Consider the following 11,159-nt stretch of genomic DNA (forward strand, 5'->3'; position numbering starts at 1 on the left):
CCGCCTGCCAATGCAGGAGATGTAAGAGATGCAGGTTGGTCTTGATCCCTGGGCCAAGAAGATCCCCCGGAAGGAGGGCATGGCAATCCATTCCAGTATTCTTGCCTGGAGAATCCCATGGACAGAGGAGCCTGGCGGGTTGCAAAGAGTCAGACATGACTGAAGCGACTTAGCATGCACGCAATATTTAATTATTACAGTCTGAAATCTTTATGCACCATCCCTTCAAAGTGTTAGCACTCAAGCTGTGTCCAACTCTTTGTGAACCCATGGACTGTAGCCCACTAGGCTCCTCTATCCAAGGAATTCTCCAGGCAAGAATACTGGAGTGGGTAGCCATTCCTTTCTCTAGACCCTCAAAGACCTCCCTCAAAAGCCTGCGCCTTTGAGACATCAGGGTTAAAATGCTAAGAAAAAATTTTATGTTATATAATTTCATTTCATAATCAGAATGTTTTGCTTGTTTTCTAGTTTTAGGCAGAAAGTAAATGCTTGTTTTCCCTTTTGTATATTAATGTATGCAGACTTACCACATCAACATGCCTATGTTAAAAAAAAACAGTCAAGTTTAGTTAGTATCTGTGAATGACCTTCAAGAAATTCAACCTCCAGCAAGAAATGTTATGGGTAATTCTCAGAAAGCACACTCGAGTGGAGTAAGTTATTGCCTAAGACAAAAGTAGGCATTTCTGGAGGCTACACAGTGTCTTTGAGGCCACTGGGGTACCATATAGGAGACGGAAGCAATAATTTACCCTGGTGCAATAAAAAATACAGTGTAACTTGCACACCAGGATCTTCTGCCTCATTAAGTTAAACATTTCCCTCATGTCATTTTTAAGGAGAGATTATCATACTATAAATCTAAATAACTTAGATTTATCTTCTGGTGTCTGGTGAATGGTTACACAGCAAATTTTTCAGCACTATACATGTTTGGGTGCTAGGCAATTTCAGAATGTAGATATAACCGACTTCATACTTTGGCGCATGAGGTAAAGCTAAAATTCTGCTGTGTGATTATTCACAGAGTTCCAAAGCAGGAACCCAGCAGTGCTGAGAAAAGATCTTCAGATCCTCCTGCAGTGAATTTGTAGAGGTGTTGCTGACATCATTATAGTTCCTGAATCTTATTAGAACCCCAGGGAAAAATATAAACAAAAATCCATCAGGAGAAATGTGTGCTAAGAATTTACACCGTCTACAACTTTGATTGAATCATTGTTCTTTCTATGGAACCCAAAGAAGATATATTTCCCATATAATTTTTTGTTGAAAATGTATTGATTTACCTCAAACTCTTAAAATCAAGGGAGGAGAGGCAAATAAATGAAAAGCAGAATAAATTACCAGAGTGGACAAGGTGAGGAAAGGGCACAAGCTCCCCTGTCACACCTAAACACCCTGATGCTTGTAAGGGAACCTAATATCTTAGGATTTTCTTTGAATACAGTTGCTGGGGGTGTAAACTTTCACGGAAAAAATTGGTTCATTTTAAGTGGTCACAGTACTTAACTGACTATAACACACTTTACATAGAAAAAGATGGACATTTTGCTTTTATTAGGCTATTACCCTTCTTCTTGCACAATTTCCCATAGACAGCAACTTTAGTAGAGCATCTTTTGAAACCCAACAGTCTCTTTCTCCTTCTTAAGTTTTAAACATTTTGAACTTAAAGGAGGTGAACCAAGAAAGAAAAATCAAGAAACAGATGTTGAAGTTGAAGATGAGTTCACTTTCCACATGGTCTTCATAAAGAAAAGATAATTGAGTCTAATAAATTACTAATGTATGATCATATTCTAAAATGGAATAACAGTTTAGGAGTTTCTAATAAAATGGGTATAATAGTGCAAATCCCTTTTGAGTTCTATGCTATGCTAAGTCGCTTCAGTCGTGTCTGACTCTGTGCAACCCCATAGAGGCAGCCCACCAGGCTCCCCCGTCCCTGGGATTCTCCAGGCAAGAACACTGGAGTGGGTTGCCATTTCCTTCTCCAGTGCATGAAAGTGAAAAGTGAAAGTGAAGTTGCTCAGTCGTGTCTGACTCCTAGTGACCCCACGGACTGCAGTCTTCCAGGCTCCTCCGTCCATGGGATTCTCCAGGCAAGAGTACTGGAGTGGGGTGCCATTGCCTTCTGGGTTCTGCCAAATATGGCCAGGCTTCTTATAAGAGGCTATATCACAATTTATATCCCACTGCCACTGCTGCTGCTAAGTCGCTTCAGTCGTGTCTGATTCTGTGCGACCCTATGGACAGCAGTCCACCACAATCCTCTGTCCATGGGATTCTCTAGTCAAGAATACTGGAGTGGGTTGCCATTTCCTTCTCCCTTATATTCCTCAGTAGAGTTAAACAATGTTATTGGATCCCCTATCAGTTTAAGATTTGATTTCTATTGGTGTTTAAAATCAATGTCATTTATCAAGAGAATACATAGTACCCAAAGGTAAAGATATTTTTTAAAGTCCTTATAATTCTCAATTTTATGTGCTCAAAGTATTATATAAGCTATTACATTATCACACTTTTAATTATTAATACACTGGAGTAGGGGTGATTTAATCCAGAATTTACCAAGTGTATTAAAGTATGTATTAAAAATGATATACACAAATAATGTTGATATATGTGCTTGGTGGTTTAGTCGCTAAGTCGTATCTGACTCTTGTGACCCCATGGACTGTAGCCCACCACACTCCTCTGTCCATGGGATTTTCCAGGCAAGAATACTGGAGTGAGTTGCCATTTCCTTCTCCAGGGTATCTTCCTGACCCAGGGATTGAACCCATGTCTCTGGCTTGGCAAGTGGATTCTTCACCACTGAGCCACCTGAGAAGCCCATTTACAATATATACGTTAGAAATGCATAGTTTTGAATAACATTTATATCACTCTGCTACTCTCCTTTTTACCTTGCATTTAGTCTTAAACATTAACAAGGCAAAATTGGGAAATTCAAAGATTAATGAGGTATTTAAAAGTTGAAAAAATTATTAAGCCTATATTTTAAGGTCTTTGGGATTTTTAACTTAAATCAGCAAAAACAATTTACATGTTCAGGAGTGATAATTCTAGGAAATTCTCCATGAAACAAAGAGGAAAACAGATGAGGATCCTAGGTCAGATGAATTTGGGAAGTGCATATATACCATATTGCTCTCTCGGCAATTTCTTTGACCTTTGTATTAAGGGCTCTTAAAGTTTTACACTTTAAAGTTTTACTAAAGAAACATGTTTGATATTCTTTAACACAGCATTTCTCAAGCTAATTTGAATATGTGTGTGTGTGTGTCTCTGTGTGTGTGTATTTATATGAGTGAGTGAGTGTAAGTTGCTCAGTCATGTCCGACTCTTTGAGACCCCATGGACTATACAGTCCATGGAATTCTCCAGGCCAGAATCAGAATACTGGAGTGGGTAGCCTTTCCCTTCTGCAGATCTTCCCAACCCAGGGACTGAACCCAGGTCTCCTGTATTGCAGGAGGATTCTTTACCAGCTGAGCCACAGGGGAAGCCTGTATATATATATATATATATAATTTTTTTCAATTTCTAAGTGCCTCATTAACCTTTGAATTCCCCAGTTTTTACCTTGTTAATGCTTAAGACTAAATGCAAAGTAAAAAGTAGAGTAGCAGAGTGATATAAATGTTATTAAAAACTATTTATTTCTAATGTATAATATAGATCGCCATTCCTCTGTGGCATTTTCCTTCATCCTGGTCCTTTCCTTTGGCCCCCTGGGAAAAGCAGGTACTGGGGATTTAGAATTACATTGTTACCTTTTTCTCCTGCTTACTTAGGCAGCACATATACTAAAATTGGAATATACAGAGATTAGCTTGGCTGCTGCACAAGGATGACACACAAATTTGTGAAGCATTCCATATTTTTATACATGGGGAATCTAGAAAAGTGGTACAGATGAACCTATTTACAAAGCAGAAATAGAGACACAGATGCAGAGAATAAATGTATGAAGACCAAATGGGGAAACAGAGGGTACGATGAATTGGGAGACTGGGATTGACATACAGTATTCAAACTATGTATAAAATAGGTAATTAATGAGACCTCCTGTATAGCACAGGCAACTCAGTGCTCTGTGGTGAACTAAATGGGGAGGAAATCCAAAAAAAAGGGGATATGTGTATATCTGTGACTGAGTCACTTTTCTGTACAGCAGAAGCTAACACAATATTGTAAAGCAACTAAACTCCAATAAAAAATAAATTTAAACATGTTAAAAAGTTACTATTTTCTCCATTTCTTTGTTACACATGATCAGTTCTTAGAGATGGCAAAGTGTTAGTCTTGCACATTGACTCTCTACATTCTATAGAAATTAACTTATCAGAGGTTCTTTTTCCTTCCCAGAACTCTCCATGGGCAGGACTCCTGAGAGGTAAGTGTGGGCACAGGTAAAATGCTAGGATTCCAAAGTCCTGGAGAAACTATGGCTGGGAAAGTCACAGCCACTCTCGAAATGGTGAAGATTCAGAGAGCCAAAAGTCTCAGTGGGGCTCAGAGCTAAAGGACGAAAACAGACAAGAGATGTTAGCATCAGATCACAAGTAGATTGCCTACGTGTTACCAAGTATGGATCAAATACTGTTCAAAGGTACAGAAGAGTTTCAATCTAGATCTCTGGTCTTCTGGGGGTTGAGGGGCTGCCTGTCATCCACGACTATGGAATTCATTAGAGCTCTTCATAAATATTCCAGCTCTTTCTCTTTCCAGGAAAGTGGCAGGACTGTGTTACTCATCCAACTGAAGACTGAAGTTAGGTGTGACCACATGGCATGCTTTGGCCAAGGAAGTGTGAGAATAAGGAACATGGGTCATTTCCTGGTAAAGGCAACGATGTGGAGAAGGATCTCCAGTGAACCCTTGACAAGCACTTTGCATGAGTGGGAAGGAAACATTGTTTTTTTATAAACCACTGAGATTTAGAGGTTATGTGTTATCTTAGGAAACCATGTCTAGAATATTCAGAGAACTTCATATGTGTGCATCTTAGTTTTATCATACAGGAAAGAAAATAACAACATATGTCTCTTACCCACAAAATACTATGAGACATTGGATGCATTTTAGGAAAGACTTGTTACACTTATCTGAGGTGTTAAAAACAACATCTTTTGATGAGTAGATATATTTCCACAAATGTGTAGTAATGAACCATCTAAGACTAGAAAATTCAATGCATGAGAAGATAAATTTCATTCAAAATTAGTCTACATCTTTTAATAAAATTAATAAAGGCATCTGTATTTTGAACTATGACTAATTCAGTGAATTCATTTTTTTCAGCATTCATAAACCTGTGTGCTTCCACATTACCAAGGAAAGTGGTACAAAAGTAAAGTGAGACTAAAAAGGAAAAATAATAAAAATAACTATTGCTGTCTTGAAAATACACAGAGATTTACAAAGCTTTCATGACTCAGGGTGTCTCTGAGTCATCCTTATGCCATATTTATTTTGCAAGAATGCAGAGTCCAGCTTTATTTATGCAAATGAACATACTTCTATTTTATGTTATGATACAATACAGTTTCCTATGTAATAAAAATACATTTTCTATTTAACTTTTTTTAGCATTTGTTTAGGTGTCTTTAAAATATTCTATAATAAAATATCTGTTAAATATGAGGTTTTTAAGAATAAAAGCAATCCTCAAACTTTTAAAACTTAGATTTCTGAGAGAAAAACACAAATTGTTGGGAAAAGGCAAAGTGACTTTTTAACAAGTGTGGAGATTTGTACAAGTAAGTTAAAAATACAAATGAGAGAGTAATTTAACGTAGTTTGTAAATTACACCCATTGTTTTAACAGGACATACTCCAGTGTCGGTGTCTGGTGAAGGGGTCGAAGTAAATCATTTCATTGTTTACCACAAGCACAGCTAAGGCATGAAGTAGGAGCTTGACAGGGATTTGTTAAATTAGTAAGAAAAATTAGCTCAGCTACGTGGAGGTTACAATGTAAAATCAGTCAGATTTCAAGAGCTAGTCTCAATTTCTTTCACTGATGAGGCCAAAAAAAAAAGTCAATTTTATATTTTCATATTTTGTGATGGAGAAATTTAGAGTTTGATCTAAATATTGACTTTGATAATTTGATCTGATTCAAAACATTTTTAGGATTAAATTTTGACCCTATCCACTTTATAGAGTTTTTGTCTTTGTGGAGGTAAAAGAGCCCTATATAAGAAAAAACAGAAACCAATTTTCTTAGTTTTCTAAATCTCAGGATTTGGCATATCAAAGGCATACAACAAATGTGTGAAAAATTTATAAGTGCTCTGAGGAATATGAAATTGATTAAACACCCTCAGAATTAATAAACTATATTTTCTCCTCCTCTGATTCACACCAACTATATTCAATTTATAATAAATAAATGAAGTCTTTTTTTTCACTTAGCATAGCAGAAAGATTAATATTGCACTTCAAGGCCTCAAAATTTTTAGGAAAAAATGTAACCAACTTTAAGATTTTAGGGTCACAATATCATATCACACAAGCAAGCTTTCCTTCTAGCACATACTGGGGTCTGAAAATAATCCAGTGTTTTCTAATGGTTCAGATTCAGGATGTGTGCAATGAGATGATTTTAATTTAGTTGTGTCACAGGGACTTTTTCCATGTGTGCCCTTCAGCATTCTCAGCTAAATTTGTTGAAACAGGTCTGTTTTTCAGCTCTATGACTTTCTTTTTTTATTATTACTCTCTCTGATAATATACAGCTAATTTATTGTACTTACATTTCTATCATCTCTTTCATCACACTCAAGGCTTGTAGTCTCATTTGGCAAAAATGAAAATAGATAGCATCCCATCTACCCAAACAACAATACCCAAATGAACATTTTTTTCTGGCTGTACCATGCAGCATGCGGGACGTTATTGCCCTGATCAGGGATCAAACCCTTGCCCCTTGCGGTAGAAATGCAGAGTCTTAACCAGTGGACCACCAGGGCATTCCTCAGACATTTTTAATTGACACTTCTTGACATTGAAGACTATGAAAGATCACTATTTTAGATAAGAAGTTTAAGGTCAAAAGAATAAGGATGTTTAGAAGGAAAAAGAATAAAGTAAGAAAGGAATTGTTGAGAAAAAATTCCTTGAAATAGTCACCCGTTCATTCCTTAAATATGCATTCAATGGTTTCTATGGTGTCAGTTACTGAGAATACAAAAATGAGTAAGACACACTGCTTGCCATCAGGGATTCCCAGAATAGTGGTGAGCTACACAGTTAAAGGACAGTGAACATGACTTATGAGATCAACCTTGAAGCAGAAGTAAGATTTGCCTGCAAAGGAGATACACAATGGGCATTCTTGGCAAAAAAAAAAAAAAAAAAAAAAGCTAGTAGGTAGACTAGCACAGACATATGATCATGCATAGAATATTCTGGAGGCACCAATAATGTGAGATCAAAGTGTTGGTGATAACCAGTGATATAGTGGAGATAATGTTAGAGAAACAGGTTGAGGCTTTATGACATACTAAGACACATTAAGGAATGCATTTCGAAGGGAATAGTGAACTATAAGAGACTTTAAAGTAGGGGGACAATCCATTCATGTCTATGATTTTTAGAAGATGGGTGTGTTGGTTTCAATATGGGGGACGTGTTGGGGTTAGAACCTAGAGGCAGGAGAAACGCTGGGAGCCATAAAATACCCAAGGGAGGTGATGAAGACCTGAAATTGAGTAGTTTCAGAGAATGGAAAGGAAGGAATTTATTTATCATAATTTGTTAAATGCGGTGATACATGATACAGGCCAAGAAAAAGTATGAATAGTCAAGGTCAACAGCTGACAGTGAAGGCAATGGGGGTGGCTTAGAGGGACTAAAGAGATTACTAAGAAAAGGGGCCAGCTAGGGACAAATAGAAGGACTGTTAAGCATTGTCGACAGCTCAGATTAGGTTGGAACTCATGAATCTTCCAATCAGAAATTTACATTTTCAAAGTTCTCCACAAAAGCCTCAACAAATCAGGCCACAACTAAAACAAAAAATCAGAAAGAATGAGCTGGAATTATCAATGATATCAGCAGACTGCTGGACTTCTCCTTTAGAATAAAGAATCTTTAAAAAAAAACAACTATTAAAGCAGAAGAGTGACTTTCCATTTTTTGGCAACAGTAAGAAGATAATTTGGACTGACACTCTCACTAAGGTAATTAAAAATATCTCAAATATAAAAACAGCAAAGAGTTAATGAGATGGGGAAGGCATGGAAAAATTCAAGAGACAGGACTAGAACTTAGAGACTGATACTCATCTTTGAAAGTTTTTGCTCTTGGCCATCTGAGTATCAGGAACAAAAGGTCTGAGCAACCAGCTGTACGATAAACAGCCTTATAGGTGTTCTTGTTGCTCAATTGGGTCTTTTTGCAACCCCATGAACTGCAGTACACCAGACTTCCCTGTCCTTCACTATCCCATGGAGCATGCTCAAACTCATGTCCATTGGGTGGATGATGCTATTCAGCCATCTCATCCTCTGTCACTGCCTTCTCCTTCTGCCTTCAATCTTTCCCAGCATCATGGTCTTTTCCAAAGAGTTGGCTCTTCAAATCAGGTGGCCAAAGTATTGGAGCTTCAGCATCAGTCCTTCCAGTGAATATTCATGGTTTATTTCCTTTAGGATTGAATGGTTTGATCTCCTTGCAGTCCAAGGGTGTTGTGGGAATGTTAAAGCCCATAGTCTTTAGGTCAGAACTTTAATAAACTAACACGATTTTCAGTTGGGGACTCAAAAGGCCATATCTTCCCTCAAGGTAGAGGGGAATCCCAAATAAACCATCCCTCACACACATCTGCAGCCTTGCTACTTGCACAAGGATAATCCAAGGAATCTTAGGTGCTGTCCTTTGACTCAGGTGGTTTTGATCAGATACTGTCAGAAGCAAACCCAAGTGCCCTCTGGAGGAAACCAGCATCACCACTAGGTCTCACCTGATCCCTACAAATAATTTTAAAAATACTTTTCCAGCAGATAGTCAAAGAAATCCAAGCAACCAAGAAAATAACACACCGCGCATGAGAAGTGGCAAAAACAATAATAATAGAAACAAATCTTGGTAACTCTTGAGATATTAGAATGAGCAGACATATTATAAAGCAACTATACTTACTATGTTCAAAGAAATAAAATTAACGCTTGACAATGTCAGCAGGGACATCACAGCAACACAAAATATTCATCAGTCCCCTTTCCTGTCAATGCTATCTGGCCACGTATGTCTAAAATTCTTACATATAAGAACATTTACAAATGCTGTATTCTTTTGGGGTTTTCTTTAGCACACTGAAAAAAGAAACAAAGCCCCATTCTAATGTAATTTTATTTGCATGTATAATTCAATCAGAAATATATTAAAATAAAAGGGAAGTTTATTTGTGTCTTGGTGTGTTTGGTGAGTATACATATGCATCATCTGACAAGTTTCTTGAAGACACCTATAATTCCTGCCAGGCTCCCTCCTCTGGTCAACAGATCAGGACACAGCTAGGCATAGAAGGACAGGCGTCCCATGTCACCAGGGAAAATGTACAAAGGTACCATCCACATGTGGAGAAGTGAAAGTTAACTGCAGCTTTTACAGTCTAATGGGTTAATTATAAATATTAGGGAATGCTAACTGTGACTAACAAAACTGTTGTAAAATTAAGTGACTTGGTTAGTATCATGTTCACTTTTCATTTCAGAAAAGTAACTCAGTAGACTATTTATTCTTATCAAAGTTGAGTGAAAGATTGTCATTCATTGTTCGTACCTAGTTCAGCCAACGTAGTTCATTAGAATCTGGTCGATGTGACCGAACAAAACCTGGCCAGTTACACGTAACCACTGTTCAGCCTCACACTCTGTAATTAGCACGTCAGCACATTTATTTTCCCCATATAAAGTAGAATTTCCAATTCATACCATGTACTCTGTGACTATTATGGCCAGTATTTATTCAGAAGGAATGCTGTGCAAGTTTGGAAAAGCTGTCTCTAAGAGAGCTGAGAGGTCACTGGACAAAACAAGAAACAAAACCTATACATGGTCAAAACATGAAGAGGACTAAAGTTTGTCATTCTTTCTTTTAAAGAAAAAAGTTTTGAAATCCCAAGCACACAGCCAGGCAACATCAAACCAGCCAAGCTCAGTCCCTGCTCCTCTCAAGCTCCATGGAATCAGAACTCTTCTATTCACTTGGCAAATATCAGCTTTTTTGGAGGAGGAGAACCTGCTTGGAATTAATGAGATGACACCCAAAAATAACTTCTATTAATAAATTGTTCTCTTCAATGTAAAACTGCCCATTTTTCTCATATAAAAAAAGAGTATTTTCTAAAGGCTCCTTATGCACTTTCTATCATTTTTTCCCTTTCTTTTATTCTTATTTTCTTTTTGCATCTTTTAAATTAAAAAATGCCATAGTGCCAATCAGGGGAAATAACTCCATCTGACAAGAATACAGTCAATCCAATGGCGTTGCAGAGTCACACTTAATGTTGTGACTTGTTAACTACTGACGGTGTAATTTAAGAAATGCAGGGTGTTTCAGGAGTTAACACAGGAAAAAGTAAAAGTGAAGTCAAACTGAAGTTACAGACATGCAAGGTCAATTTCAAAACTAAGCTGAAATACTTTGTTTCTGTCTACTTCACAAAACGGTAAACGCCAAGTAGCTCAAGAAAGCTAAGAAAGTTACAACACGGGAGAATCTCTCCCTGATCATTTCTTCATTCACACAAATAAAAAGAAAGCGGCAACATTAACCTTCCCAGAGAAGCGATCGCGCCTACAACCAGTCTTTGCACTTACCCTAGAGTATGTACACCATGATCTCTTTAAGAATCCTGTTAATTCCAGTACATCCAAGACATATATGAATTCTTAGCATATTCACGGAAAGAACCAAGCTTAACGAAATGGTTAATTACAACAGGACTCTGAAATCCTAGGGAGAGACACGAGGGTAGAATCCAGCCTCCAGATCCTAGTGTATACTGTGTCTATCTTTAACTGGAAAATGACTTGGTTTCACATTCCACTGAAGTCCCACTGGCAGATGCCTTTGGTAAACTCACCAATGGCAGGCTGTCAAACGCCCTCCCTCCACCCCCCTCCGCCCCC

The 11,159-nt window shown here is 37.6% G+C and overlaps 1 protein-coding gene across 10 annotated transcripts in view; it reads right to left on the reverse strand.

The window, feature by feature from the left end:
- DTNA (dystrobrevin, alpha) overlaps window positions 1–11,096 on the reverse strand; it is a 322,724-nt gene extending 311,628 nt beyond the window's left edge. For 4 of the 10 annotated variants that reach the window (XM_010849771.1, XM_010849772.1, XM_010849770.1 and 1 more), the window contains exon 1: window positions 10,848–11,095. The gene's annotated coding sequence lies outside the window, so the exon portion shown is untranslated. Of the gene's footprint in view, window positions 1–10,847 lie in introns of all 10 variants that reach the window. The other 6 variants (XM_010849768.1, XM_010849767.1, XM_010849774.1 and 3 more) reach the window with 4 other exon arrangements.
- Window positions 11,097–11,159: the final 63 nt, after the last annotated feature.

Source organism: Bison bison, unplaced genomic scaffold, assembly GCF_000754665.1.
Source record: "Bison bison bison isolate TAMUID 2011002044 unplaced genomic scaffold, Bison_UMD1.0 scf7180017864286, whole genome shotgun sequence".
Taxonomy (NCBI): Eukaryota; Metazoa; Chordata; class Mammalia; order Artiodactyla; family Bovidae; genus Bison; species Bison bison.